A 7,500-nucleotide genomic window follows, 5' to 3' on the forward strand; every position below is an offset into this window, starting at 1 on the left:
TGCGTGATAACTCACAAAAAATCAACAAATGAGTACGATCGTTTCAAAATGGTTTTGTATCGGGAAAAATCTGATGCTTGGAAATAACTTTTATGATTATGCAATAAAGTTGAAATAAAATATATGTATTTTAGTTCTGAAGCTTTAAAAATTGTCATTTTCCTAGTCCTGGACATTTTGACATTGGATCCAATTATCCTCATTTAGAGTCCAGAGACTCTGTCTTGCGGAATTAGCTGCGCAATATAAATGTACATTATTATTATTATCAAAATTATTATTATTATTATTATTATTATTATTATTATTATTATTATTATTATTATTATTATTATTATTAGTATCATTATTATCATTATTATTATTATTATTATTATTATTATTATTATTATTATTATTATTATTATTATTATTATCATTATTATTATTATTGTTATTATCATTGGTCACTTTATGGCTGTAGCGAGGCTTACGCCTGGGTTATCTCGGTCTTTTCTCAAGATAAGACCCTCTAGAAGAAGAACAAATCCTGAAAATGAATATAAATTACCATCATAATTACCGTCATAATCATAATCATCATCATCGTTGTTTTCACTATGCACTTACTAACTTGCTTAAGCACTTACCACTCATTTAATCTTGACAAATCTTACCAAGTTCTTCCGTTTAATGCAGTCGACTTTTTCTGTAATCCTTCAACACGCCTTCGTTATTATCGTCTTCCTCGAGGGTAAGTGTCTAAGCGCTTCATGTTATTTTGGGACCAAAAGTCCACATAAGAGATATTTTCTTGTCCCTTAAATCTCAATGATTGCTTTAGGCATTTTCTCAGATTCCTGAGGAAGCTATTATTTAGAATTTGTCCCCTATCCCCCCCCCCAAATATTTGATGTGATTATTAAAATTCATGTATTAAATATGGCGATTGAATGCCGTTCTTGTTGCGGCTTTACCATAAATAGGTATGCACCCCTTTGATGTATGTGTCTTATATGTGACGTTGATAAATAATATTTTTGATTTATAATCTCAGACACCACAACCCTGAGTCACACATCAAGCTCCTAAACACATTTTATATAGATCGATTTTGCCAAAGTATGAGACTATACTGATCTATCGGCACTATCTGAGTAAACTGTTGCTCAACGTGTATTCCACACAGCTGGTTTAATCTTGCTTGCGATACGTTGAATTGTCCATACAGGTTTTTTTGGTCTAATATTAATTTGGTGGAAATTGCTGTTTGATACAGACTTGATGTATGTATCCATTATTTCTGAAGGAAGCAATCATTTGTTATTATTGTTTACGATATTGATGGTCCATGGATCAGACCTCTGAAGCCTTATAAATTCGAAGTACGTCATTAGTTTTTCAAACCAAGTAAAGTTTTATTTCGTGATTAGAGCTTAGTATCGTACAAAAGATGAAGCCATTTATTCTAAGATTTACAATAAACCCCCCCCCCCCCAAAAAAAAAAAACAAAAAAAAAAAAACAAAACAAAACAAAACAAAAACAAAAACAAAAAACAAACAAACAATATTTACTTTTCAAGTTGAGAGACTTGCTTCGGGAGACTTGCAGTATAATTAGACACTGAGTGCTGTTGGTTCTGATAACCTAACACGCGTATGTTTCAGAGACCCTGAATGCTAAAAATTGACTATTCAAACATAAAAAGGAAATGAAAGCATTGCATTTCCTCTGATGTCTTCGTCGGACTTATGATTCATATGAACATAAATTATATTTTAAAGTGACTGTCCCGTCTCCCAGGTTGTCCGAAGTCTTCCTGGTTCGTGTGGCAAGTCTCTTTCACTTGTCCCAAAGCTCCCATTTTAAGTTCCACTTCAAAATCGATTAAATTGATCATACTTTATGCTTAAAATGTATCTACTCTTAAAAGTTCCGATTTCAATGTGCTTTGTTGTGTAAAAATGGAAGTATCTGACATCATTTCGTTATTAATAATCTGTCAAAGAGGGTATAACCTTTAACTATTCAAACCCATTATACCCTTTCATCAGACGAGTGCTCCACAAGTAATTAACTATTCAGACAGGATTTTTAAAAAGTCAAGTATTAAACGATTATGAATCTATCCAACCCTAAAAGTCGGCTAATACCATCGTTTTTCCTCCCGCAAATATTGAAATATCTTTGAAATGTATTCTTTGTTACACGAATCGTGCATCACCTAATCATTACAATCGTCAATTAATGGTTATGAAATCGGTCATCGTTATGTCATCGTTAAGGGATGTTACGACACTCCTTTTTTAAGCAACCACCTCCTCCCCCTCCCCCTTTTCCATTTGATCAAACAACATCCAGTATAATTTATTTTCGCATATGGGGTGTGAGACGAATGGCGTAGTGGATATTGCAAGGCATTACTAGTCCTAAAAGAAGGGATTGAGCAGGGATTGAGCCCAACTGTCAGTATCTCGTCTTTTCCTTTAATCAGAAACTGCACATAATTTGGTATACATCGTTGTATGTGGCTTATACCTGGACTAGTTCTGATGTTAACAATAACGATATCAGCAATACTTATATTATTATTATTATTATTATTATTATTATTATTATTATTATTATTATTATTATTATTATTATTATTATTATTATTATTATTATATATTATTATTATTATTATTATTATTAATAATAATAATAATAATAATAATGATAATAATAATAATAATAATAATAATAATAATAATAATAATAATAATAATAATAATAATAATAATAATAATATATTGATTGGGGATATTGATGATAAAGACCTGAAAATTTGTGTATGAAACAGTGGCAGACAAAGCTGATAGGAAATACAAGAGAGTAAAAAAACCATCCCAAGAAATCAGCCTGCCTGGAATCGATTGTTTTTGGGATGTTTTTGTAAAAATTACCAAGCTTAAAGTGCTGAAAGGAAAAAAAAGGGAGGGTGGGGGTGGGTTGGAGTGAAATGAAAGGAGAATGAAGCATAAGAGCATGTGGTGGGGGCAAGGTGGCGGGAGGGACGGATTATTAAAAATCGGACTGGTACGGATGATGGGAAGGGAGCGGTATGGTGAGATAGAGCAGGAAGAGGATTACTACCACTGTCACCGTCATTATCTGCCAATTCCCTATCAGTTCCAGGACGTGGTGTCTTGTTTTTTTTTAAAAAGTTTGCGAAGGGGGGAAAGAATGTGTGAGAGATGATGTATTGGTTTCAAATCCCCAGCAAAACAGGACCTCCATAAATACTCATGGTATAACACCTTTTTGCGCTTTGCTTCAAATGCCTATTAAACCATTATCAATAATAAAGATTAATAAGATTAAACAAACAAAATAAACTAGAACAATAAGAAATGAAAACAAAATCGATAAGTAATAAATATTTTTTGAATAACTTGTTTAGTGATAATATAAGATGCCAATAATAATAATAAGATGCCAAAACACCATCGAAAAGGTGAAAGTGAGAAGGATGTGGAGTGGAAAGTAAAAGGAATTTTAAATAGTCATTTTATCACTTCTATTTAAAATAAATTTCTATTTAGCACCACACCCCCCCCCCCCCCCAAAAAAAAAAAAACACACAAAAAAAAATAAAAAAAAAATAAAATAACCTCCCCAAAGAAACAACAAAAACCACACAACTTTTCTTTTTCACCAACATCTAATTTCAAAGCACCTATACATCCTTGAAGAAAACAGGTTCTATTGGTCTGAATAATTTCACCCTCCCCCACCTCCCGCCCCTCAATGGCCCCTATCCCTTCTTTTCCAATTGTGTCATTTAATTTGGCAAGTGGATATAACATGGAGCAAGCTTAAAACCAGATGTGAGTGGGTGGAAAGAAAAAGTGGCGTATCGATACCCCAAAGACAGGACGACAACTGGGGGGAGATAGGTGGAAGATTGTTACAAACTCAGATAGCCATTGCTAGACTCATTAAGACAGGATCCATGCATGTTTTCAAAGAATGACAGAAGAGATTGATACAGACAGGGTGAGTGATACATTTTGGACAAACAGGACATTCTACAACTTTTCCATTTCAATGTTTAAAAGCAAGCACCGAATAAAGGTTGTTGCTAAGATAACATAGATATTGTAAAATGCCAGTTTTCATTTTTGCTCAGAAATGAGTCTTTATTGCTAAGCATTTCTCGACCAGTGATAAACAGCAGCGTGCAGATTGTGAGTCTATAAACAATAACAGTTTTCCCATAAAAGTAAGGTAGGCCTATAGAATTGTTTAATAGATTCAACAATAAGAGTCTCGTCGGAGGTCAACCAATTTGTGATACTTGAAGGACCCTTTTTCAAATTGAAATGTTTGCGTTTATTAAAAAAATGTATAATATATCTATAGAACTGCGGCTATTGGTCTTGTGGTATGGCACTCGCTTTCGGGTTGGAAGAACCTGGGTTCGAGCTTCGCTCGGCGCATAGTTGAGTCCTCGGAAAAGGCTCTTTACTCACATTCTCTCACCTTACTCAGGTGTAAAATGAGTACCTGGCTGTCAACAGCGTTGACTTAGTCGAACAAAATTCTAATATTGCCTAATAGGCGTCATGTCTCGTTCGACATGTTACGTGTTGCTGTTGATCAGGGACCGTTTGTAAAGCGCGTTGAGCACGTATATGAAAGCTCAAGTTTAAAGCTCAAGTTTAACTTACTGCCATCTACAAGATCCTGTTGTTCCTTAATTGAAAATTTTCTATTAGATTAAAGGAAATCACCGCAATGTGTTGTATCAATTGTTACTATGATTACGTGCACAACATACACTTGACCAATAGACCATATGCAGGCATATTAACTGAATGCAATAGATAGAACGAAAATGACGTCATTCTGGCTTTTGTTATTGTTTTTTGCCATCCATCTTTATCAGTAATTCTCACTAAACTGTATTAACCAGACTATAAACGTTTAAGGTTACACATAGTTTTGTGTTTTGGCCCGTTATACTTCAGGATGTCAATGTTGTGAGTTTCTTAGCCAAGCGCACACTATCTATAGGTCAGAGAAGTCTAGACGTCAAACCTTCTACTCTTCCGGTTCGAAATTCCGTGGAAGGGTGTATGTAGCCAGCCCTTCGGAGGACTACTAATGAATAGGTTACATATTGAATCATAAGATGGCATAACTATTTTGATAGCAGTATGTATGGGCAGATTATTGGCATTGCGGTACGTACAAGAGTGAGGGTGAATGATCTTTACTGACGACCAGCTGTATTTAGACTAGAAAATAAGATGCCATCATTCTGAAACCTGAAGATCAATAATTACAGAAAGGTATGTTTTCTTCAGAAGAGTAGTTTTACACTTCCAATTCGATTAGAACCCGTTACCTGACATCACACTTTTTCCCCTTTTATGAGCTTTATCTAACATTGTTGTAATAAACAATCTCTTGCGTATATTAAAATTCTATCATCACCAAATTTATCACCATCTCCACTACCACCACAATCGCAATGTTAAATAAGGCATTTTTGCACTTATGAGTACTTTAGAAAAGATCGCACAAAGCGCCCATTTATACCCACTGCAGAATGTATATCGCTTTGTCAACTCTAGATTAAAAAAAAATATATGTTGCTAATAGCCCAATGTTTCATTTTCTTGCCGTTAACACGGACAATGACTGGCTGGTAGAGAATTTAGAACACGGCAATGAAGGAATATCACTATATCCAAAACACAACTCCCGGAACATGCCTGATTCTTTTATTGGAACCCAGCATGCCGGATATTAATAAAATCTGACCCCTCAAAGACAAAACATGGAATTACCAATAAAAACGGTGAGGAAGAATAAGACGTGTTAAGGGAGAGGGGACAACTTCCGGTGACATGCCAGAAAAAGGCCATTTTTATTTCCCTGTTTCCCTTTCGCTCTGATTTTGATAGTCATTCCCGTCTCTCTTTCTCTCTCTCTCTCTCTCTCTCTCTCTCTCTCTCTCTCTCTCTCTCTCTCTCTCTCTCTCTCCCTCTCTCTCTCTCTCTCTCTCTCCGTGAATATCTCTCTCTCTATATATAATATATATAAATATATATATATATATATATATATATATATATATATATATATATATATATATATATATATATAATATTTTATATTTCGACTCTAGAGGCGTCTCTTCAGTTCTAGAACTGAATTAAGGCGACCCCTCGAATGTCAAAACTGCCGTTTTGCAAGAAATGTGAGTTGATGTTATTCATTTTATAATGCTCTGAATTTTTAATTTATTGAGCATTGTCACAACTACAGGACAACCATCAATAATAATTATATATTTTAGACGATTTTACACAGTTTTGTTTAGGGCAGCACGACGCCAGGTACTCATTTTACATCTAAGTACGGCGAGATAAAGTGAGTAATATCCAAGGACTCAACCGCTCGAACCCAGGACCTTCCGATCCGAAGGTCAGTGGCACACCACTAGATCATTATATATATATATATATATATATATATATATATATATATATATATATATATATATATATATATATATATATATATATATATATATATATTCCTTATTATATATTGCGTGCGAGAAAAATTCCCTGAAAAAACTATGACGCTTTTCCATTATAAAGTAGACATAAAAGTTATTAGAAAATTTACAAGCAACAAGAACAAGACCTTAAGTTAGTAATTGCCAAGATGAATAAAAATGCTCATATAGGTTAAGAAACTATGCCTGTTATACCAAATTCGTTTAAAGTAGAAACCCTCAAAATACTACATGAAACTATGTTTAAACCAGCAACAGAGGATAATAAATCAACTCTATGAAACTCATATCATCCTAAGCGATTATGATTTTAGTTCCGCCACGCCTGCTTTCACTTCCATGCTGCTTTATGAACTTGTCTGGGAAGTATTGTGTTTGGTTTTTGCCCTGGCCCTCTCTGGGATCCTTAATCGAGTGGGAGCAGTAAAATGTGTTATTCCTTTCACGGAGGATGATTTTTCCATTGTAAATCGTCTCTTTGTATTTTATTATGGGTATCGATATATCCATTGGCAATAGAGTGCTTCCCTTTTATACAGGATCATGCGCTTATGCTCAGCAGGTGTGTCTTTTGTGGCCTCAACCTTTACCACCCCAAAGTCGTTTAGCGCCATATGGTCTATATCTTGAGACTGTGTCCTAATTTCTGTGTAACCGAATGGACAGTAAAATTGTTTCATACCCTTTAGACAGGATGCTAGTCTAAACTACTTTCCGCCACAGCCTAAATCCCTAGCCGCCCACTTTTTTTATTAACTCCCTTTGTTTGAGAGGCGATTATTATACAAACTGAGGTATTAAAAATCTTACTAAGACCAAAACTGAAAATAAAACATTCATCTTTTCCTTTTTTCTTTTCGTCTTTTCTCGCATTAAATGTACACCTCTTTCGATTAAAAAAATAAAACAAAATCAAACAAAAACTACACGTCACCTTATTATCCA

This window comes from Berghia stephanieae, chromosome 2 (assembly GCF_034508935.2).
Source record: "Berghia stephanieae isolate SIO BIC M18660-M18661 chromosome 2, UCSD_Bste_1.3, whole genome shotgun sequence".
Lineage (NCBI taxonomy): Eukaryota > Metazoa > Mollusca > Gastropoda > Nudibranchia > Aeolidiidae > Berghia > Berghia stephanieae.